The 25972-nt window shown below is 36.5% G+C and overlaps 1 pseudogene across 1 annotated transcript; it reads right to left on the reverse strand.

Annotated features, from left to right (window-relative positions):
- Positions 1–1988: 1988 nt before the first annotated feature.
- LOC149570619 (tRNA-specific adenosine deaminase TAD2 pseudogene) lies at positions 1989–23979 on the reverse strand (annotated as a pseudogene). The gene is made up of 4 exons (XR_016362978.1): positions 22371–23979; positions 2668–3066; positions 2403–2500; positions 1989–2265 (listed from the first exon to the last, which is right to left on the reverse strand). The product of XR_016362978.1 is annotated as a tRNA-specific adenosine deaminase TAD2 pseudogene (transcript).
- Between the last annotated feature and the right edge of the window lie 1993 nt (positions 23980–25972).

A 25972-nucleotide genomic window follows, 5' to 3' on the forward strand; every position in this document is an offset into this window, starting at 1 on the left:
GCCTTAGGAAAAAAGTTTAGAGCCAAACAAAATCTAGGAAAAAAATAGGACCATCTAACTACTCTAACATTGCAGATTAAGCACTAATCCGGATTAAGGGATGACTAACTTCGATTAAGAACCCAATTAGCAAACTGACACTAACTTAAACCAACTTGGGTCCAAAGGTTACACAACTAACCCTAATCTGCATACTGAAGAACATAACCAATTTACAAGTGTCACACGACACTAAAAGAACATAATTATGAACAATAACATTCACTGAGCATAGGAAGATACATACATACATCTCACAATACAATACATGAATTACGAACAACAAGGTTTCCAAAATTAGCACACAGAGATCAGTTATGTTCCTCTGTAGGGTTTCTTGGCTAAAATATCTGCACACTCATTGCACACATCAGTAGTCCCGTAAAATCACATGTACATATATGTATACGTATCAAAAATTCACAAAAATTGAAACATACATCAATAAGGGTTTCTTCATCCTGCTTAATTCTTACCCATTTAAAATCTCTTAAATCAAAGTCTCAATCCTACATTTACTGATTTCATCAACATACATATACATGAAACATTAAATGGCAAACATCAAATATATTTGAAAGTAACATCACACAACATGAAATAGTATAGTATGTTCTGAGCATCATATAATGTCTCGACATCTCGAGTCGTGAATATCAAAATAATAGTAAAGTATCACTATGCTACGATGGGTCAGGGCGAGGCCTCACACCAAGCACCCCCACCTCTGACATTCCACAACCATGCCGTCGTTGGGATGTGTACTTGAATTTCTATTTGATTTTTGATTTTTGAATGTTACTATTGGGTATGTAATACGTTACTATGTTGAATGTCAATGGTTCTAATTTATGTTGCAATTTCGCTATGTTCAACTATTTTAATTTGGTATGTTCTAGTGAACTGCTGAAACATCATTTCATAACTAGCATTTCAAGTTCTATATGTATACTAATACCCCTCTTTGGTCTGTCCTCCCATTGTTGCCGTCCCCTAGCCATCCCCCTGTCATCCTGAAAATGAAGCCCATTTTCCCTACGTCCCGAACACTTGCCCTGGCATCCCGTCTTCTCGAAGTACCCACGTACTAGTGTATCACTATAAAAAAGACTATGAAAAAAACTACAATAAATGCAAAAGAGTAAGATATCTCATACACCAAAGAGATGGAGTCACATAGGGATGTTGACAAGTAGTCAAAGATGACACAACCCTTAATCCAAGCCTTCCTCAATTATTATTATTTATTTTTCTCTTTCCATTTTTGTTCAATGCCATGTCAAAATAATACCAAAATTGAAGAAAATTGTTTAAATAACTAAAGTTAAATTCTTAAAAAAAAAATTATAAAAATTTGACAAAAATGAAAATTTATCAAAGATAACCTATACAAAACTAAAACCAAATGACTCTAATTAATTTTTTAATAAACAATGTCCTACCAAATCTTTTTAACCCTAAAATTTTTTAGAGATGAAGATTATTCATGCTTTGTTTATGAATTATTTCTTCTAACCATATGAAATTATTTTACGAGACAAATCAAAGTGCCCCCTCCATCACATAAGATGTCAATGAGAGTTAAGAAGGATCGAATCATTTAACATAATAAATCATTCAGTAGATTGGATATGATAAGGCAAAACAAAATGCCTAGAGCATAATCCTTCTCATACTGGACAATCACTATAACGACATAGTCACAGTCCTAAAAGGTTAGAGAAGACAATCGCTAAAAAAAATGATACTTCCTACTACTACTCTTTTGTGATTATATGTATGATTTGTGAATCATTGAATATTTGCCAGACTATCACATTTACAGTGATAGTACTATGATATTTGTGTCATCTCAATATAAAAACACCAAACGAGGGAAACACCAAATCATTTCTAGATTGTATTGCACTTTGACTAGAATGTACCCTAACAAACTTATAGCTCACATGTAAAAAAATAAATGCTCCTTGTTAATAATAAGACGTTTGAAGATGTAACTTTTTTAACCATTCCATTTTGTATTTACAATGTCACTGGAATCTATGAAGTACAATTTACCGCTATCATGCACCTCTCAGTAGCATACAAAAGAAATGAACCCTGAAGAGCATGTGGATAACAAATGCCACCTGGCAGCCATAGAGACAGGCCCTTGAGCTCTCTGTGTTCTCCTTGCAGCTCCCAACAAACAAAGCAAGAAAATCATGAGCTAAACGCAAAGCAAACCTGCATACATCGTGGAGAAGGAGAACATTTAAATTAGATTTCATCACTCAAATATATTGGCTTTAGGAAAACCTATAAAAAAAGAATTAAGATATTAAGTAATGTTCATCAATTTTGGGTTTGAGTATAGCACTAACAGGCAGTTACAACAGCAATGAAGTGCATCAGATTTGGGCCCGGCATGTAGTGGTGTCGCACTGCCCTAATAATAGTGAGGGCCAAGAGAGACGTGTGCCTGACAAAAAGAAAAAAAACCTACATGCTCATTGATTTACATCATGATTCATCCTTCAATAAGTCACACAAATATATCGTACAGATAATTGCAACATGTGCCGAAGAATGGAATGAATTTCAAATTATGTTCAATAAGGTTTTTTTTTTTCAATTGAGGGTTCAAACCTGCAAGGCAATCTAGCGAAGCATGAGGCCTGCGAGCTACCAACCAGCAAAGGCCACCATTGAAAGATTTAGGAACCTGCTATGGGCCCACACATGCCTGAAACCTCTTCAGCTTAGAGCCAAGGACTCAGAGGCATCCACACTATCGAAATCATCCAAGGCACAATCCCGGCCTCATCCTTTATGGTATTGGAACCTTGCACTCAACAAGACTTGATCTCTGGTGGGCTCTTTGTGAGCCATTCAATTTCACTAGTAGACCGAGGACCCATTAAGTTTGTAGCAACCAAAACAGCAAAATCTACATCAAGACCAAGACCTAAAAGAAATGAAGAATCGTAAAACTGAACTCTAAGCTCTTCCATGCATCAATTTTGTTAATGAGATTTGTGTCTGCCACTGAAAAACGACAGTAGTTGATTTTGTAAATGCACTTCTCATCAAAGTTGTCATTAAAATTACCAAATAACAAACCAAGAAAATAGAAGAGCCCCAAATTCTACTGGAGAAACACATCAGTACAAATCATTCCGACAAACATACATAGTAAATTCAACATCTTCCTCACCATGTGCATATAACCAATGCAAAGTGCAAAATCTTCGTCTCTCCAATGAAAAGCTAGGGCTTAGTCATTATACAGTTTGATTGTATTAAATTAATCAAAGGATAAAAAATACATACAAGGCTTTTAGCAATGTAAAAGAGCATTAAAACATTCCTTGTCCAGATAACATGAAAAAGTAAAAGTAATACTAAATGAAAACAAGTGGAACCAAATAAAAGAGTTTTTCTAGATAAATTACAGTCAAATGATCAGCAGTTTTGGAAGGTATAAAGCAAATTCCACCATCTCTCTTGATTTCTCACACCCTAGTGAGCAGTCAGAAAAAACAAAGTTTTCATTGCCTTTGGTAGCATTCCTCCCTATTTCTGCTAAAATGGGTACTTTGGAACAGGGCAAAGTGAGTCGCAAACACATCCATTATCAGAGCATAACTCACAGAAGGGAGAATTGTTGTTAGAAAATTGAGTTGGAAATTATAATCCCTAGCTTCACATGTAGGAAATCTGTCTTTGAAATGCCACGATACGGTAAAATATAATAAAAACCTCTAGCACTATAACACCCAAGCTACCATGCTCATAATTGCATTTTTCCTAACACTGCCACCACACCTAGATAATTCTGCATTCTGTCTCTTCTAGCACTGAAAACAAGCCTACAACCACAAATGAAAGACAATAACAGAATGGAAAAAACAATTCTATAAATACATTGCATAAAAAGCTTGCATTTTAACCCTCTCAACTTGAAACAGAAAATAGATTTACAAGAAAATTTAACTCTGATTGGCTTGTCATATAATTGTTTAGTCACTGTTTAATGACATCACCTCCACTATAGTCCCACACAGGAAGCAATAATGTAACTAAACAGAAGTTCCCAAAGCAGAACCTTAAAAGCAGTGGTCCTCTCCATGACACAAAAGCATATTCACAAATTGAGCTCAAACTACATGATGTCTTATAGCTTAATCTAATATGCAATTCACTAAAACATTGCTATTAGCCTCGGGATATTTGGTAAAAAAAATTAACTGGACCAAAGTCTACAAATATGATCACACAGCATGTTTTCCTATTGTAGTGCTATTTAATGCTTTCCCAAATTCAACAGAGCCAATCAAACCCAAATCCAAAAGTTATTTCTCTGTTCAGCAATAGTCCTAATATAATTAAAACACCCAACACTAATTCAATCCTGATCATACTCAGAGTTACAAATCTTGAAATCGCCGAATTGTATGAAATCCCATCGACCCCCTCATATACCATGTTATGGTAAATCAATGTTGTTGTAGTTTTATTAAATAGAGGAGGTGAAAGCTCCTTATATAGATTTACAAAGACGATGTTTCTAAAAGAAACAATCGTGAACTAAAGATGAAAATAGGAATCCCTAATAAACTAAAGAAACATTATAATATTCTAATAAAATTAACAACTATATGATTGTGTAGAGTAAATAGTGGGGTATTGTAAACTACCTACCAATGTGAAATTCATGCGGTTATCGTCTAGGAATTACAAAGAATACAAAAACATCAACATTTATTTATTTGTACTTGAAGCTAATTATAAAAGAGTCTCCTCTCCCAACTTGACTAAAACATAACCTATCACAATCAAGGATGCAGACATCTAACATCCAATAGATGCCTGTATAGCAACTTTTTATAAGTAATTTCAATGGTTTACAGCAAGTTATAACTTGCTCAGAAGAATCATTCAAGTGAAACCTTAACTTGAATCCACATTTTTATACACATGCAGCTTCAGACAAACTTCAACACTATTGTGAAAATTATAGCTCCCCACACAAGACTAAGAAACACTACAGTACTTTGTTGACATCCTGCAAAGGTTAGCTAAAGGTTTTCTTAATAGTGTACTACCTGCTATATGCTTAGTCTAGCACATCGTATGGGGATTGAGCCTTCCATATTTTAATGGTGACTGTAGTGCATCAGTCCGCCTATGAAAAGATTAATATTGAAAATTTGAAGAAAATAGCCTACAAAATTCAAATAATGAACTGTGATGACAAAAACATGATCAATTTCATTTGTTCTGCAAGTTTAGAGAATTCCCATGTCCTGAAACTAATTTAATGGCACTACTTGTAGTTATAAATCTACAATGCGAACAAAAATACTTTGTCAAAAAGAAGACTCAATGCTAATAATAAATCCTAAAACAAATCAACATATACCATGTCCAGACTTCAACATGATAATGAAAGATAACTAACTAGATGCACAGATAATAGATATTAATTTATATATCCATATCTAGGACACTCTATAAGGACCAATTATGCAAACTGTAGACAACAACACCATTCATGTGAAAATGTAACCTAAAGGGGAGTAGAAAAATTAGGTCACCCAAATAATAGAACCTAATTGAGAGGACTAGAAATTGCTAAATACAATACATATAACAAGCATTACCAATCATAAAACATCATAAGTAGATTCTTTGTTGCTAATGGTATCCCATATCATGCAGCCCATTCCACTTATTTTAAACAATGGTGAAAGATATATTGAGCATGAATCCCTCATTTGTACCCCTTGGTGAGCATAAGCTACGAACCACCATCTTAGATGAAGAGTACTCAAAGGTTGCTTTGTTATTTGAGGATATGAAACGCACTTGGGTTAGGGTGGGCTGCTCTATTGTGATGGATGGGTGGACCTGATGTTAGACATCGATCACTCATCAATATCATTGTCACATCCTCTATTGGCTCTTATTTTTTGAAAGCCATAGATTGCTCAGGAAAGAATGATGCAGAATTCCAGTTCACCATTTTGAGAGATGCCATAGAGGAGTTTGGGTCATCTAGTGTTGCACAGGTTATCACAAATTCTGCACCTGTGTGCAAATCAGCTGGTATGATGATAGAGGGTGCTTATAGGCACATCTTTTGGAAACCTTGTTGTGTTCATTTCTTGAAAAATGCATTGAAGGACATAGGGAAGATTGAATGGGTGAAACAAGCGATGCTAGAAGCTAGAGAAGTGCAAATGTTTACTTGCAACCACCACTCTTCACTTGCTCTATTCAGATCCTTCTCATAGAGTTCCTCAAACCAATTGAGACAAAGTATGTCAATTTTAATTATACTTTACTTTTAGTTTGTTTTAAGTTTAAGTTATTTGATAAAATTATTTATAAGTGTTATAAACTTACATTTGATGTTTTTAATCATTAATGTTTAACTTTATTAATATTTTAATTTATAATTTGTTGCTATAGGTATTTCACATATTTCACCTTGATGGAAAGGATGATTGAGGTGTATGAAGCCCTTCAATTGATGGTGGTGAATCGAAAATGGGGACAATGGTCTAATTCTAAGCCCTCTAAAGGAAAAGCAGTTAAGAAAAGGATCCTTGATGAGAGTTGGTGGTTCACAATGAGGTAAGTTGTTGGGTATTAAATTTAATGTTAGTCTTTTGCTTGCTGATTTTCCTACTAGCAAATCTTAAAATTCTTAAATTTCTAATTCTGATTTTAATTTTTGTTTGCATCTTGCAGATATATTTTCTCTATCATAGCACCCATTATAGATGTCATTAGATATGCTAATATTGATGCTCCTAGTTTGGGAGAGATCTATGAGACTATTGACAGCACATTGGGGAAGATGAAGAGAATTGTTGCAGCAAAGATCCTACATTGGGGTTTTATGAGGAGCATATTAGGCCTATTGTGAGGCAGAAGTGGAACATGATGAATACCCCGCTTCATATGGGAGCCTTTGGTCTAAATCCCAAATGGTATGCACAGTTGGGTGGAAGGGGCCTCCCATGTGATGATCCTGAGGTATTGGATGGCTTCACAAGAGCAATTGATAAGATGTATTCAGCTTAATATGCATCTACTCTTCGTGCACAGTTCCTTGACTTCACCAACTTTCGTGGTCCAAACTTGGGTAGCCACAAGCAAGGTTGGACAAATTTGTTTTGGCATAGAGAGATCCTATTGGATGGTGGACCTAGCATGGGAGAGATACACCTAAGTTAAAAATACTTGCCACTCACCTCCTTGCACAAGTTGCTAGTTCCTCAACTACAGAGAGGAATTGGTTCACATATTCATATATCTACTCTATCAAGAGGAACAAACTTACCTCTAAAAGAGCGGAGAAGCTAGTGACAATGCATCATGCTCTTCGGCTTGCGGATCGTCAGACTCCAAAGTAAAGGCAAACACTAGCTTTGCAATGGGATGTTGAGCCTGAGGATGTGGCCCAAATAGATGAGAATGACACAGCACCAGGATTGGTTGGGGTTCCATTAGATGAGACTGCTTCTTGTGGAGGATGATAGTGAGGACTCTAATTTTGATGCCATGGCGGTAGAGGCAGAATAGGAACAACAGTCTTCTTTATTTTTCTATGTTTTGTTTTTTATGTTGAACATGAACATGATTATGATACATTGATACTTATTACTTTATGGCAGCCCTCTAGCCTTTGGGCCTATAGCTTTGGGCATATTTAGATCTAGATTTTCAGATTTATCATGTTTATTATTATGACATTATGATATTGTTCACTGATATTGATATGCATTTTAACAATTGGATAATGAAATCGGATATTATTTCCTAGATGGCATTCAAATGTTGTATGTTATGGTTCTATAATGTTTAAATGACATGTTGTGTGCTTAGTTTCATATGAATGAAATGTATATTCACTAATTTCAGTGTATATTTTAAAATTTTCCTATATATATAGCCATCCCCATTTTCCTTCCCCTCCCCTCCCCCCCCCATCCTTAAAATCGCTAAAAAAAATTGTCGTCCCGAAAACCCGTCTCGCCGTCCCCTGTACCGAAAACTCGAGGGAACATAGCAAAATTTCTATTAATAAAATTATTATTGACGACTTCTCATAATAATGCTACTCTCCTAGATCCACAAATATACAAATTTTTCAAAAGACTCACCAAATAGTGTTCAAGTTATTATTTGGCCTTAAACAAACTATCCCTTTTATGGAGGTTACACAATAAATGTAAAAAATTCAGGAGTCTCTACAAAAACAAATGAAAGTAATGGCTCTCAACATGCTACATGATTGAAACAAGAAAGTCACCTAGCAATAGATATACCATAATTCTATACCAACCAACATCCTTCTACATATTCATTAGTCTAAAGACTTAAAATCTAAATAACATAGCAAGAATTTCACTAAACTCGTAAGATAAAAAATAAATGACGCTACCATATTGTGTCAAAAAATTAATCCCACATCTTGTAGTCTAAGAAAAATCTCCTTTGGAGTCTCTGTTTGCTTCCTCAATTTTCGCTGCAGAGGTTGTGTTGAAATGTGCAAATCAGAGGCCAGAGTTTTCTTGTTACTAAACAAGATGTGATTTGGAACACATTCTTGTAAACCAATTAAGAATAGCTTATCCATATGCAGATAGAGACTGTATAACTAAGTGAATTTTTTAATGAAGGAAAATCTAGAGACTGTATAACCAAGTGAATTTTTTAATGAAGGAAAATCTAGAGACAATGAGTAGTAAAAATCAAGATTTTCATTCAAAAAATGGTAGGCAAAATATTCTTATATGTGTGATAAAGTCTACCCATTATAAATCTGTAACATTAAAGCTGCACTATTGAAAGTGGCTAGGGTTTCAACTTGATAAAAAAATGCAGAAGGAAGTGCAAATATTGTGAAGGCACAGTGTTGTGAAGGAAAAATGGATGGCATAAAAACATTCCTACTACATTACAATTATCTCTATGAAATCCAATTACTAGTAGACTTCATTTTAATGAGTGGCTTATATTTTTATCAATGACGTAGCAATTTCCTATTTCCTACATGAGAAAATACTTCATCTTAAAATTCAAAATTAGAGTGCCGAAAACAAAAAAGACGTGTAAAAAACCTTTAAAAGGTCAACAAAAGCCCTGCATTTTAAAAACAAATATTTCCTATGAAAAAAAATGCATGAATTAATCAAATCATTGAGAGGCTTCTTCACTCCCCTGTAGCAAGGAAACTCTTCCTTTTAGCCTTTGTTGCCAATTGCTTGTGAGAGCTAATAAAAAATCGAAACCACCTTTTATTAAGCCATGTATCATCTTGGATTGTTGCTGGTTACAGGCACATGTAAATGACATATGTCATATTTAATTGTGATGCAAGAGCATCCCTAGTTGGCTTGCAATCTTGCATGTTGGAGGGGTTTTGGCTTGAAAATGTGGACTCGGTCACCAAAGGAGTGGTGCTCAGTCGTTATTGGGCATAGTTTTGGCCTGGGAGCTCGGTAGACAATGGGAGCTCAGCATACTCTTTGGAGCTCAGCATGCTTTGGGAGCTTGACATTGCTTATGGTTTGGACGATGCTTGACTTGGTTTTCTCTAGCACTCGGCTTGGTCTTGGTTCTTGTTCGTGCCAAATTGTTTGTGAGCCGACTTTTGATACTTAATTTGTGTTGTTGCCAACTTGTGGCTCAACATATATTTAACGTAAGTGATTTAATTTAATCTGTAATAAACTAGGCCAACTTGTGGCTTAGTTGGGTATAAGTAGGGGGTTTGTGGAGTCTTTATGCATTATGATCATCCAACTTAGAGAAGAGGATGAAGGGTAGATGCAAACTTTGAAGAGCTAGTAGTTACGGCTTGAGAACCAAAGGATTGCTCAGTGGACCTGAGGGTACAAGTGTGGATTCTTCTTGGTGTTCTTATCCAATTGTGGTTCCGAACTAGTTGGGATTGGGATTGTGAGTTGGATCTTGTGGGATCTTGCAGAACTGATATTGTAATTATTGTTTGTATTTGGCCCTAACCCAGAAGGCCTTACAGCTGGACATATTGCATGTAATCAGTTATTTATGAATAAATTATTTGTGATTTGGTATCAGATCTTGCATTATTGTTGCTTGTTGTGTTTCTACTGTGTGGTTACTTGCTGGGGGTTTGGACATCTCCTTTGGGGATTCTCCCACCTTGCACTGCATCAGGTGGTATCAAAGCGATGGTGTTCTTGAGTGTGTAGACAGATCGCCGAAGTTGAGGCAGTTTACACCGGACTTGGGTGAAGGTTGGAAGAGGAGGTTGATCTTGTGAAGCTAATTGATCTTTTGGAGCTGTGGATTTGTTGCAGAGGGTTTGCAAAAATTTTGGAAGATGCCTCCAAGAAGATTGGAGCCTAGGGCAATTGATGATCTTTGTGATGTTGTGGAGGAAAGGATCTCAAAGAAGATTAGAACAGAATTCAGATCTGAGATTGCATTGATGAAGAGTGACATGATTGTTAAAATTGTGAGTGCTTTAGTGGTATACCTAGGCATGTGGGTATGAAGATGGCTATGAGGAAATTGTTGAAGACTTTGAAGTTGTTGGATCTAGTGGTGAGGACAAAGCTAATCATGTGGAGAGACCTATTGGAACTAGGGCTAGTCAGTTTGCTAGACCTGGATCTTAGTTGAAGCTGAAGAATAAGATGGAGGTTTTCAATTTCTCAAGTATTTTGACTCCTGAAGACCTGATTAATTGGATTGGTGAATTGGAAGACTACTTTGAGCTTGAGGATATTGAGGATCTGCACAGAGTGAGGTTGGCACAAACTAAGTTGAAAGGACATGCTTCTCTTTGGTGGAAAGAATTACAAAGAGACAAGGAGGAAGGTGAGATGAAGATCACTAGATGGAGGTTAATGGTAATTAAGTTGAAGGCTAAGTTCATTTGTGCTGATTATGAACTTGAGTTGTTTAAGAGGTTGCAGAATCTGAAGCAGAAAGATATGACTATGAAAGATTATACCGAGGAGTTCTAAAAGTTGACTATTCGGTCTAGGCACAAAGAATTGTCAAAGGAGAAGGTAGCTCAGTACATTAATGGTTTGAGATTCAATCTTTATGATGAGGGTGGTATGTTGAATGTTTCTTCAATTGAGGATGCTTATCAGTATGCTCTAAAGGCAGGAGATAAGTTGAAGAGGAAAAGTCAAGGTAATGGTAGAGGGAAAGAGAAGCAGGATAACTCAACAAATGCTAAACTGAGTGCAAAAGGTGAACAAAACCTGTTGATTAGCAGAGGATAGGTGGAGGTGGGTTTAGTGGTAATTGTTTCAGATGTGATAAAGAAGGGCATAGATCTTTTGAATGTCATTATGGTAGGAAAGCTTCTATTATGAATGAGGTTGCAGTCCAAGAAAGTCAACCTAAGCAAGGAGAGAGTTTGCTAGCTCAACAAGTACTAGTTGGTCGAAGGAGATTGGATTATTGTCAGAGGACTAGTTTGTTCAAGACTCGTTATAAGTCTAGTGGTAAAGTTTGTAATCTGATTGTGGATGGTGGTAGTATTGATAACCTTGTTGTTGAGGAGATGGTTCAGAAACTTGGTTTGAAGAAAGAAAGACACCCTTATCCTTATAGGATTGGCTAGTTGCAAGGTGAGCATGCTTTGGAAGTAAGAGAGTAATGCCTTGTTGATTTTCAGACTGGGCAATATAAGGATCAAGTGTTGCGTGATATTTTGGACATGAACAATTGTCATATGTTGCTTGGTAGACCTCGGTAGTATGATTGCAAGGTTGTGTATGATTGTGTCAATAATGTGTTTACTGTTGAGAAAGGTGGCAGGAAGTATTCTCTAATTCCTTTGCAGAATGAAGAGCTTAGTAGGAGGAACTTGAGTATTGGTAGTCGAGTTGAGTTGAGGAATTCTGAGAAGGTCGGAAATCAGCATGGAAAATAGACCTATAGCACATTGAGGATGGATGTGAAGAAGCAGAAGAAGAGCAAGGGAAAGAGTATAGAAGTTGAAGACTTAAAGATATGTATGTGAAGAACCAATTTCGGATTTATGTGTTGATTCCTAGAAGATGTTTTTCCAGCTATTAAGAATATCTTTTTGAACTTGGAGTGTCTAATGCAAGAGCATCCTTGGTTGGCTTGCAATCTTGCATGTTGGAGAGGTTTTGGCTTGAAGATGTGGACTCGGTCACCAAAGGAGTGGTGCTTGGTCATTATTGGGCATAGTTTTGGCCTGGGAGCTCGGCAAACACCGGCAACTCGGCATACTCTATGGAGCTCGGCAAACACTAGGAGCTTGGCATACTATGTAAGCTCGGTGTTGCTTATGGTTTGGCTGATGCTCGGCTTGGTTTTCTCTAGCACTTGGCTTGGTCTTGGTTCTTGTTGGTGTCAAGTTGTCTACGAGCCGACTTTTGGCATTTAATATATGTATGGGTATTTAATTTGTGTTGTAGCCAGCTTGTGGCTCAACATATATTTAATGTAAGAGATTTAATTTAATTTGTAATGAATTGGGCCAACTTGTGGCTTAGTTGGGTATAAGTAGGGGGTTTTGTGAAGTCTTTAGGCATTATGATCATCCAGCTTGGAGAAAAGGATGAAGGGAAAATGCAAACTTTGAAGAGCTAGTAGTTGCGGCTTCAGAACCAAAGGATTCCTTGGTGGACCTAAGGGTACAAGTGTGGATTCTTCTTGGTGTTCTTATTCAGTTGTGGTTTCAGACTAGTTGGGATTGGGATTGTAAGTTGGATCTTGTGGGATCTTGCAGAACTGATATTGTAATTATTGTTTGTATTTGGCCCTAACCCGAAACACCTTACAGCCCGGCATATTCCATGTAATCAGTTATTTATGAATAAAGAGTTGTAATTTGGTATCTGATCTTGCATTATTGTTGCTTGTGTTTCCGTTGTGTGGTTATTTGTTGGAGGTTTGGATCTCCTTTGTGGATTCTCCTGCCTTGCACTGCATCAAATTGTTATCTAGTTACAAGCACATGGCAGCCATATTGATCATTTGAAAAATAGCACTTGTTCAATTTTGAAATTGCCCAATCTATAAATACAGTGGTATATTAGAATGAAGAAAATGAAAAGACTACCTTGAAAAATCAGCACAGCCAATAGAGAAAGAGAAAATAAAAATTAAAAATTCAAATTTAATAAGGATTTTTTTTGAGAATAGGCTTTTTAATTCAGTCTCCTTTAATAAAGTTTTTTTTTGAGAACAAACTTTTTAATTCAGTCTCCTCTAAATGAAACTAAAAACATTAGTCTAAATAAGGATTTTGCATTAATGATTAATGTGATACTCGAAAACTTTAGTCCCTGTAGTCTCCTATGTCACTACAGGGACTAAAAATTTCAACTTCAAATTTTCAAAAAATACCATACAACAATTTCAAAAGTACCATTTTCAATTGGGGTTTTACAATCTCAAATAAAACAACAACTGGTATGCCTCAATAGTGGCATGTAAAACTAATTTTTTTTAAATTAATGATTCAAGAAAGGAAACTGAGAAGGAGAAACTATGATGCCCCACCTGGAGATCCTTGGAACAAGGATTCGATACAAGCCAAGATATTTTTTTTTACAAGTATGAATGCACATGATAACATCATACAAGGATCACAAAGATCACAATGGAAGACTTTACCAACAATCCAAGCAACCAACGACCCTCCAAATGCCACAACCAAACAAAACAACAAACTAGGAAAGACGCACAACCGAATTCGAATCAAAACATCCTGAATTCAAAATGCGATGCCAAAGAATTGAAGAGCACCGAAGAGGGCAGCCAAATCACTTTTTGAAAAGTTCGGGTCAAACCGAAAAGTACCCGTTGTCCACCCAGATAGGTTTTTTTCAATTACCAGGTGATACTTTAAATCAGCAGTGAGCAATACCTTTTAGTATTCTACGACCTTTCTCAAGAAGGGGTGCGACACTTTCAAGGATTAGGTGATCCTTCTCTCAAGGGCATGCGATACTATACAAGTATCGTACGACACTTCTTCAATGGGGATGCGATACTGGAAAGTATCGCACGATATTTCTCTAAGAGATGTGCGATAAAATGAGGGATTGTACCACAAATCTCTATTGGGCGTATCACACTAAATTTTATCGCCCCATACTAACACATGGTCGCCCAGGAAAGCAAGAAAAACTCTAAGGACAAACTAAAGAGATAAATATAATTCAGAACCTCCACTCCGGGGAGTATCGGATCCACAATTCGAGGCGTAAACACTCGAACACAATACTAAAAGACAAAAACACAATCTAACCATCTAACAATCAGTAAAGGGAAAGCACAGAAGGAAACATCACAGTGTACTAAAACAACATCGCAATAAACAAAACAACCAAGTACGTGGTTCCTCCCAACTGTCAATGGGCTACTAAGTAGGGGCTAACATCATGGAGAGTCGCTTGGCATCGACAAGCCTAAGCTCGGAACGTGTAGATTCAACTCCCTCAATAGAAAGGCTCTAGCACAGATTATTAGCTTAAGTTTTATTACCACCCAATGTGTTATTTAGTTATCACTTATTTAAAACTTCATTTGCCAACCCTCTAGGCACAATGATCACTAGGCTGCAAGGTAGAAGCCCCCTCCATATGCTACCCTACCCTACCCATGCTCATCCAACGATGAGTGCCCATAGGCATGCAAATTCCCAACCCAACCCCAATAATCATAACTCCTATAAGTACCATAGGAAATCGGGCCTCGCAAGTCACCCTACAAAGGTATGCGCACGTACTCATGTGTGGCGCACCACCGTCATGAAGATCATAACACAAGGACTGGATGAGAACACAAACAAAATATCACTCAACTGAAAACAAACTTGGGAGGATAGATTCTACACAAATCCCAACGAACAATAAAACCATACATCATGAACTCACTCAATCAACCTCAATCTGAGAGTATGGATTCTACACGAATTCCAATGATGTAACAAGACCTATCATCATGAACTCACTCAACCGGCCTCAATCCGGGAGTATGGATTCTACATGAATCCTAGCGTCCACGAAATAACAACAAAGGTCCAAAAGAAACCATAACACTAGGTATAAAATCACTCAACCGAACACAAAGTTGAGAGTACGAATGCGGCATGCATCCCAATGCAAACATAACAGTGCAACAATGGTTTGACTAACATCCTACAGATAATCCAAGTCCATGACCAACATCATGTCAAGAAAACCTAAGAAAATTGGGTGGCACATAAACCAAGGCGGAAGACCTCAAAACTCAAAATGTCGAAATTAAAACTCATTTGGTCTTAGGGCACAAAAGCCTCAAATATCAAATAAAATCTGTGTTTGGAGTCCGTATGCAAAAACGGCTAGCATAATGGTGCAAAACCCCAAACCCTCATCTAGAAAAATAGGGAAATGCTCATACCCACCCAACCAGTTAGAGCTAGCATGCAGAAACGGAGGGGAACACTAGTTCTCAACCTCCTAACAAACGGCTACCAAAAACAGAAGCTGAAACAAAGCAGAAACAATAAAATGGGAGAGCCCTACCTCACAACCAAAAAGGGCAAAACGGGAATCTAAAGCATAAAATAAAAACCCCGCTGAAGTAGCCAGAAATCTCGGCAATCGAAAGTCTCCAAGAGCTGGATCCAACTAGATCAACCTCACAACGATCCCACGCCCGTAGCTCCCACAACGAACAAAATAGTAAATCCTTCTAAATAAGATTTTGGGTTTTACTCTCAAACTTTCTAATTCAAAAGTGAGAAGTGATGAATTAAATTCTTTTTTGAATACTTAATTCACTTTTCGAGTGAATAATCAATTAGGGCAAATAACCAACCAACCTAGTTAAACTCCGAATTGACCCAAACAAAAATAGGTATTCCTAGAAATAGGAATTCATCTATGGAAAAGCTGCCAGAAATTAAATTCAATAAAATTAAAAGTCTGAAAATTCTAAAACACAGAAATTTTCTTAACAACTTTCGTGACAATGTGAACCTCTAAATGCACAAACATCCTCACTGGTCCAATCACATAATGCAAATGAGTTTGGATTTAATAATCACCAAAAAGTTTAATTAAACAATAAAAATAAGGATACGTCGACCATACAGGGACAACATTGGTAAAATATGAACAACTGAATCACTAACTCCATGTGCCACTACTAGAGATACAAATCTTGCACACTAAAATACACGATCAAGTGCAATTGCATATAATAACAAAGCCAAAGCAATAAATGCATTAAATCACCTAATTTAACCATTTATTCAATTATACTGAAATAATCTATTTACATCACTAACCATTCGCATAAAGCATAACAACGCAGGAATGAAGTAAATAACCATAGCATTAAATCCATCACATAACATAATCAGAGATATGTCCAAATACCAAATAACCAAATATCATCATAAAACACACTATCATCTCAAAATGGCATCATCATGCAATATGATCAACTGAATAGCATAGAAGTCTAACATCTATGATACTGAAATCAGGGTATAACATTTGACCCATAGGTCATCTCAAATGTAAAACATAACATTAGTATCAAGTATCTCTCAAATCAAAATATAACAAGGTAAATATCCATGGCACATAACCAATGAATCCAACATGGGCAATCAATTTCTAAACATTTAACCATTTAATAATAGTTGTTTTAAAAACATGAAAAGACTCTTAAAACATGTAAGTGAACATAGTTATAAACATGACTAAGCACTGCTACAGGAACCTAATCCAGTGTAGCACGGTTATAGTACATCGTACAATCTCTGCACACATCTCAAGGTAATCACAAAACAACATCATGATACCACATTGATCCTCGTAACCACTAGTAAAAACCTCAATGAACCATAAATCACATCATAATCTCATAAATCAGCTATAAGCATAATCAAAATAACTGATACAATAACATAAATCAAATCACCTCAAGGGTGTAGACCACTCATGGTCCCAATTATGATTCATCACCAAGCAAGATCATCAAGGTTGCATCCATCGAGATGACTTACAGAAGTCAAATGGGAGAGGACTACAAAAACTTACAGCAAAACAGGATGGTTACCCGAAAAACTCATATTTCACTGCATGTTTGAAGCATTAGATAAAGAACACTTCTAAATGTTTGTATATTTTAAGCAACTGCTCTCACATCGATCTATGCACCAAAGGGCTCAAATAATCTCCACCTCAATACATATAAACAAACCCCAATTAAAAAATTTCTTCAAATACAGCAACAAGCGGATGAGTGGAGGCCTGCCTGGAAAAGCACATTGGGAATACCCATACCATGCAACAAGAAAACACCACTTATGCCATGTAGCACTCTGTCAAAATGCCACTTGCAATGTCCATCAAATTTTCTTCAACTTTTCCATGAATAAGAAAAAATAGGACTGTCAGGAAAATTTCCAGCACCAATAGGAAGAAAGCAATTTACATTTTTGATGTCAGATTAATTTCAGAAATTTTGGAGGACTATAGTTTTGTACAAGATTTTGTTCATTTCCCAGTTTTCAAGAAGGAGACTAATGCTAAAAGGACTCTTGAAAACATTAGTCTCCTGCCTTAAAGGCATGGACCAAAAGAGGCATCATGGGCCACTACCAAGAAGAGGAAAGATACGGCTTTTGGCTGGAAAGCAGATGAAATCGATAGTAATTGTGTAGATAGAAAGGCTGGTGAGAGGACATGGCTGCAAAAGTGGTATTTGCAGATTTAATGGGAATAAGATAATATTTGTTGTTACAATCTGAGCGCTCAATTAAAAGCAGTCCCTGTCCTTTTTCTGTTATGTCTTTTGAGATTTTAAATTGGCAGGCAAAAGTAAGCAAATTCTGCACCAAATGGTATCAAAATATTCCTCAGCGTGTGGGCCAAGTGTCCAAATAAGGCAGTTTGGCAACAAGAACTGGGGATGGAGTTCAAGCAGTAGAGTTGTCTGAGAGGCTCAAGAGGATTTTTGCAGGCGTATGAGGAATCCTGAGCAATTTAGAGCTGAGGGTCTGAAGATGCAAAGAGAGAGATGACCATGTTTGTGTGTTGCACATTGGAAGCATGTGAATTGTTTGATAAAATTTCAAAGAGGAAAGTATGAGGTTGGCAATGGGAAATCCTTTGGGAATTTCAGCCTTTTTTAAAAGAGAAAGAATGTACGCAAATGAAATGAGGGGCATGATTAGAGGCTTGAGATAGACCAAAGTGGCAATGTTAACGAACAAAAGAAATGAGGTAGTGGAAGAGGAAGAAGTCAGAAGGTAGACTTGGAGGTTGCAGCAGAGGTTTATGAAGGCCATATACTTGATAAAGAACCTGATAAAGATGGTGCATTGCTTGGAGTCAAGATCCAAAAGGATTGAAGAGTTGTTCATTTCAATTGGAGAATGAGAAAAAAGATATGACGGTTGCAGTGAACAATGGGGAAGAAGATACTGTAGCAATAGATGTTGAACAGTATGTTGCACAGCTGAAATCAGAGACGAAAGAAGAATTAGTGCATGTAGAAAAAATGCAAGTGGATTTTGTAGATCAGTGTGAGAAGATTGCATGCTCTTATATGGAAGCAATAGAGGATAGCACGGAAGGATTGGGTGAAGGTGGTTGGTTCATGGTGGGTCAAAACCAAGGAAAGAGGATAAGAGTGGATATATTTTTTTGTGGAAGAGACTGGATGATGGTGGGTTGGATCCTACGAAGTGAAAGGGTAGAGGAGGAATACCTTTGCAGAAGGGGACGCAAATGGTGGATACGAATTCACAAGAGGGCAGAACAGAAGTCAGCAGAGTTGCTTATAGGTTGTTTACAGCATGCAAGGAATCGGTAATTTGGACTGTTGTCTATTAAAATCAAGTGCAGCTTATGAAATGGAAGACAAGTTAGCCAAGAGGAGCATCATGGGTTACAGCCAAAAACAGGAAAGCTTTGGTTTTTGGCTACTGAAGCACAGATGAGATGGCTAGTAATCGTGTAGATAGAAAGGCCATTGAGGCCATTACCGTAAAAGTGGTGCTTGCAGATTTAACGGGAAAAAGATAATATTTCTTGTCACAATCTATGTGTTCAATTAAAAAAAAGTCTCTGTTTCTTTTTGTGTTATGTGTTTTAGTTAACAAACAGAGCCTGTCTTTTTTGTGTTCTTGAATTGTTAGACATAAGTGAGCAGTTTCTGCTCCACATTTCAAGCATGGCATTTCAAGTGTGAGAGGCCATGCATATTGCACTCAATATACATATACATATATACATATAGACACACAAATATACATACAACATATGTATATATAAGCTCACATTTCTAACATATTTTCAGTAGAGCTCAATGGAGAACTAATGCAGAATTTTGGTTTCTTGGTTCTTCTATAAAAATAACACTAGTTAAGAAGTTCAGAAAGATACTTTCTAAAAGTGGAGGAAGCCAATCTCTCCATTCCATGAATTCTGTAGATAAGAAGTTTTCTTTGTTCCTCTGACCACATATAGACACACAAATATACATACAATATATGTATATAGAAGCCCGCATTCCAACATATTTTCAGTAGAGCTCAATGGAGAACTAATGTAGATTTTTGATTTCCTAGGAGAAATAACACTAATTAAGAAGTTCAAAAAGATACTCTCTAAAAGTGGAGGAAGCCAATCTCTCCATTCCATGAGTTCTGTAGATAAAAAGTTTTCTTTGTTCCTCTGACCACATATAAAATATTTATTGCCTCCTCTTCAAAACCCTCAATTATTTTGCAACATTATATTATAGGAACTCTCCCACCTCTGTCAGTGACCCATATTTATGCTACCCTCAATTATTTTGCAACATTATATTATAGGAACTCTCCCACCTCTGTCAGTAACCCATATTTATGCTACACTTGCGAGCAGTTATTAGAAGAAAAATGTAGGCAAAGTCAAAAGGTTGTTCATGATCTAAAGAGAGAAACAATTAACTTCTATTTTTTGGAAATCCATCTCACCATCAAATTCCAATTATGCAGAGTTTAGTGGTGTTCAGCTTCAGCTGAAGTGGAAAATCACCTCTCAAGAAAAATGATTATTAAGAAAAATGATTATTAAGACCAAAAACAAATAAAGTTGGATAAAGTTTCACCCATCCCAATTGAGTCAACCAATGTTTGCTCTCTAGGTAAATGACAAACCTAGACAATCAAACTCGGAAATTAAGGATTTCTATTAAATGTCGAACTCAAACTGCAGAATGCAGGGATAGAGGAATCTTTTTAATATATAACTTTCATGATGTAAGGGACCATTTCCAAGATTCTTTCCAATATGCATCTGCTCTTGCAATCAGGCAGTACTGCTCAAAGGCAAAATATGGGATTAGAAAATCGGTATATGAGGTGAGAAAATGTAGAGTGGTGTAAATTGCGTGTGCTTATAAGGCAAAGAATTAAAATATTACACATTTTTTGAATCAAGCCAAAAGGCAATGAATTCAATCGTATTGAGCAAACAAGCCTATTTGCTAACTCAGTTTGATTTTAAGCTCAAGCTATCTGATTTTAAACTCAAGCTAACAGGTATGCAACACGGAAAATTATTATTTATTGTCAATCCAAGCAAATCCCTTTTAACGCAAACAGCCATGAGTCCCGGGGTGAATTTACTAAGCTACTTTATGAATGCACATGATTTGTGGGATAAACAGAAAATTGATTCTATGCAAACTCGTTGAATTCTGATAATAGATGTCGATCTGTTCAATGAATTCAACAATGTATTGTAAAACTTTACACATTTTGAACAGTTGCCAGTGATAACTTTTTGGCAAAATGCACATCATGTCATCACAAAAAACTCAAACACATCGCAAAACAAATAAAAACATTATGGGTTTATAGAAATGATGTTAAACAAAATAGCCAACATGTTAAACAACCATGCAACATCTGTCTGCCACAAACCTTGATGCAATTACATTTAAAATAAGAAGACTAAGACGAACCTGGTCACAACATCAAGTTACTGTCATTCTCAACAGTAAGTAACGGTTATAATGTATTTAAACTAGAATATGCATCTACTAAAATGCTGTTTTTAAGTGCTGCAGGAGCAGCTACAGGAATAATATTTTGTTTATTAGGGGCACTTTAATATTTTAGGGCTATTTTAATATTTTGTTATCACTTAGTAAATGATTCATGTTTGAGGGTATATTTTAATGTTTTAGGGTATATTTTGATGTTTTGTTAAAGGATTGAACAAAACATTTACGGGTCTGGTGGTTGCCAAAAACAGTTTTTAACTGTTTATCATTGATTATATATTCTCTTCAAAGTCGATCATTGAGAAGAGAGATTTTATTTTATTTTTTTTCTGTGGGAAGAAGGCTGAGATATTGTGAAGATTATTTGTACCCTGCCCTGAACAGATGAAATAAATAACACTGTAGTGGTTTCTTGTTAGTTTATATTTTTTTTTCACACTGCAAATTGATTAGGGATGCATATCATATTTATTGGTTTCTGAATAAAGTAGTAGTAGGATTTTTTTTTTGTGTAGAAGTTATTGTTGTAGGAAGTCAGACTCACACAAGAATCTCTGGAAGTTAATTTGGGCAGCAATGCCTTTTGCTTGCATGAACACTATGTGAAGTGGCTTGAGTGTGGTGTAGAGCGGGTAGGAGGAATGTACAGTATTTTCTATATGGTCATTTGTAAAAATGGGCTACAATTTGAAGAAACACGTGTTTGGTAAGGCATTCCTATGTGCTTGCCGTGAATGACTAGACATAATGGGTAAGGTGCTGTTCGTATTTGATGTTTCTCTAGTTTCTTCTTTCCATTCCATTGTGAAGCTATTATAGGCTTTATTATTGTTATCTCCTCATCACTAAGATTACATTCGCCAAACTGCGGGCTCTAAAGGATTAGTAATCCAAAAGAACCTTTAAGCCAAAGAAATAAAACTATTCATCTAGAGCATGCAATTGAATATATCTGTCTCCTAAATTTTAGGGCAAAAATTTAAGAACAAATAAAAATAAAATCAGAAGAACGTTTAAAAGATCTTCTAACAGAAGAGAGAAGCTATACTGAAAGGGATACAAGACCAACGAAAAAACAGTAGGGGAAGTCGAATTGGCCATATAAAGGACTGAAAAGGTCACCACCATTTAAAATATATATATATATATATATATATATATATATATGTTTCATTTTTAAAAAAATATATATATATATACATATATGTTTCATCAGTAAATAAATCTTACAGTAGCTAGAAAGGAAACATGCCAGTTGTCAACAAAATATGAAAAATCATATTCCAACATACACTTTCAATTTGAAAGGAACGCGTACTGTCAATTTCTCAACTGAGAGGCCTGGGAGGCCGTGGAGCATTAGGATTCCCCTTCTCATAGAAATTTTTAAATAGATGAACCGCCTCATCGGCCATTAATCCCCCAACACATGTCAATCCTCCACCCTTCTCCTCGGCTTGATTGTCCCCGCATGGGCCGCATCCATCCTTGTGCACATCCATGACAGACCCGCATCCCCCAAACCTGTCATTCGCACAGCCATAGAAAATGCGTGTGATCCTAGTTAGGGAGAGTGCAGCAGCACACATGATGCAGGGCTCACAGGTGACATAGAGCTCACATGCTGCAAAGCGCTGAGCGACTTGCTGTTGCGTGAGATTGGCAGCACGGTAAAGCTGAAGAAGATTATCAATGGCTTCCATCTCGGCGTGCCTCGTTGCATTTCTGGTGTGATTGGTGGCGTTGCTCCCTCGTGCAATGATTTGACCCTTTTCAACAATTACGCACCCCACGGGAACTTCCAGTTGGGAAAACGTCCGCCTCGCTTCCTCCATAGCCGCCTTCATATATGCCATCTTATCCTTTCATGTACAGCCAAATCTCTGCTCTTTTTTTGTTGAAATTGTAGCGTAGCCCTAATGCTACTGAAGTGGAGGCGACTGATATACTGTTATCTCTTCAACGTGTTTATCCAAAGTGGGACTCAAATTGAACCCAGTCGAAAAAGAAAACTCCAAATGTGAACAGCTTCTCCCTTTTTGTTGGTTCTGCCTCGAAAATCCCCGACACCTGCCAAAACTGGGCAATGGCTAATCGTAAACGTTATACCCCGTGTTGCATGGGCTGGGTTTAACCAGCACACGTGAAGCGCTGACCGCTTCGGCGACTTGTATGGACCCCTTTACTCCGTCCAGTTCGCTGCTACAGTTTTTTATGGTTAGTCGTCAGTCATCGGCGGTCAGCAGTTGTAGCGCGTGAAAAAACCAGGGTCATCAAATTCAAGTGTTGTTTCCGCGCTTCTCCATTTCAAACGCTATTCCCGGCCTGGCTTATGTGAATGTGTCCTCATAAGACAGTCATTGTTTTACAGGTCTCCAAGCCGATCAGATTAAATTCGCCAAAGTTATTTGCAGCCAGTGCGAAAATGGGAGTGTCGAAATTGGTTTTAGAGGATCTGTAAAGCAAAAATGATGGGCGCCTTTCATCTGATGAAGAAACATAGACAATGCTCCTCAACTATTTGACTGAATGTCTCAAAGTGCTTGAATAGAATGCCATGATTCTGGGATATGCCCAAATGGATTTTTTTAAAGCAAGTGCAATCGAAGTCGGCCTCTCAGCATCCTTCCAGCCTGGGACTAACGAGAGCTTTGGAGCAGCCAGTGGTCATTAAGGATAGAGTAAGTGTATTTGATGTTTTAGCAATTGCTAGCATCTCTAGCGAGGATTTGCGATATGGTGTAACATTGTTCCAGTAGAATGCCTCGTAGAAATGCGGCCCAGTAAAATGCACTAAATGAATTTTTCAAGGATTTCATTGAAAATTTGCAAATATCTTTGGGAAAAAAAAACAGTTCATCATTCCTGAAGCATTTCTTTGGGAAAAATAACAGGTCGTCATTTAGATTGATGATATTTGGATTCGTACATTAAAAAAAACCATTACAATTGAGATTTTAAAATAAAATAAAAATCATGTAATTGAAATTTCTTGAGAGTAGTTTAAAGTGGTTCTGTTCATAAATTTAGTAGTATATTTAAATTTAAAAAATTAATTATATTTAGTATAATGATATAAAATAATATAAAAATTAATAAGAAGAAATTTGAAACCTTCCAATAATAAATAAATATTTGATATTTTAATTTTTGTGTAGTTAATGTTTTAAAATTTTAATCTTGAAAATTTATGGGCATGTTTGGTTGGAGGAATTGGATGTGAATAAGAAAATGTGATTGCTTGAATTTGACAATTCAATGTTTGGTTGCAAAAATGAAAAGTAGAATTAGAAATAGAATTTATTTATTCTAATTTTAGTCCCAAATAGGCATGGCAGAATTCCCACTTAATAGGTGGAATAGGAATAAGCTATTCTTATTCCATTCTTTTGTGAACCAAATTTAATATGTGGTCAAGTCCAGCAGCATGCATTATTTTTTGGTGGAAACAAAATAGGGTTTGTTCAAATGTAAAACCACCCTTGTACGTGGAGTCAGTCATTGTTATCATTGAAGCAAAGAATTCTTGAGGTGGGCCATGGTTTCCTAACCTATTGTGTGTCTTGTAACAATTTATATTTATTGTGTTGTCTTCATTTTTAGGCTTTACTCATCTTCTTTTGCTATAGACAGCTTTGAAGAAGCCAACAAGAAATCCTACGTACAGTTTTTGAAGGTTTTATTTCTACTTTGCACAAGGTACGACATTGGTAGGGTTTCTTAAGACCACGTCATAATAATTGTATTGTAGTGCTATTTCTTTACTCTTAATGCAAGTTTTCTTCTAGTCTAAAGCACACATTGTCTGAACATAAGTTTTGTTCCAATCTTAAAGTCTTAAACTGGGGTTAGATTATTTGAGTAAGCATTACATGTAACATGAGTTTTTGTAGACTTTTAGCCTTGAGTATGAATGATTTATTTTCTTATACTAAGCAGATGTAGATGAATGACATTTTGTTTGTATTCTTTTGGTTTTGTCTTATGTTTAATTTGAACACTTTGGTATTGTCATGAAAGAAATCTAGTGCAAATTTTTAGGTATTGAGTCATATACTCATTTTGGATTGAAGTCTTAAACAAGGGTTAGATTTGTTTGAACGAACACTATGTTGCATCTATGAGTTTTTGGAGACTTTTTGGCCAAGTATTAATGATTTATTTTGTTGTATTGAGCAGATGCACACCAATACCATTTTGTTTGTATTCTACTAGTTTTGGGTTCATTTTTCTTTGAATGCTCTGGTTTGTTATGAAGAAAGGTAGATTTGTAGATTTTAAGTTGTATAGTGCATTTTGGAGTTAAACTAGGTTAGTTTTTTTGAACGAACATTGTGTTTTTGGGACGATGGTGGTATGGATTTCTTTAAATCAGTAGTTTATTGTACATTGATGTTATTGTTGGCCATTTTTGCCCCCCATTTAGCCCATCATTGATAACCAATCAGAGAGATCGTCAATGGGTTGGATTCTTTCTTTTGGGTTAACACACTAAAGTTGGTGGCTAATATTTCGAGTTGGCTCAATTTCTTCATTGACTAAGTTGGCTCAGTTTATTCATTGACCGAGTGAACTTTGTTTCCTCTTTTACCGAGTTGCAAGCTTCATATGCATGCAGACAAGATCAATGGTTGTTGTGTCTTCATGTTTGGCTCAGAGAGGTTTCACGAGATGCTGCCATGCATCTCCATTCTAGTATTTCTTCATGCTGCAATGTTTCTTTGATGCTCTGAAACCATAATTCCACCACGTGATAGAGGGTCCCACTTCCTGCGTTATCTTTGTCATGTCCTCTTGCTTGTGTGGGTGGTTGACTCAACACATCATTCGACATCATGGTGCCACGTGCCTACATTATGGTGTTTCTTCATACTGTAGTGTTTTTGAAGCCTAA

The sequence above is a fragment of the Cupressus sempervirens genome, chromosome 3 (assembly GCF_028749045.1).
Source record: "Cupressus sempervirens isolate cs-2001-9-10 chromosome 3, ASM2874904v1, whole genome shotgun sequence".
NCBI lineage: Eukaryota > Viridiplantae > Streptophyta > Pinopsida > Cupressales > Cupressaceae > Cupressus > Cupressus sempervirens.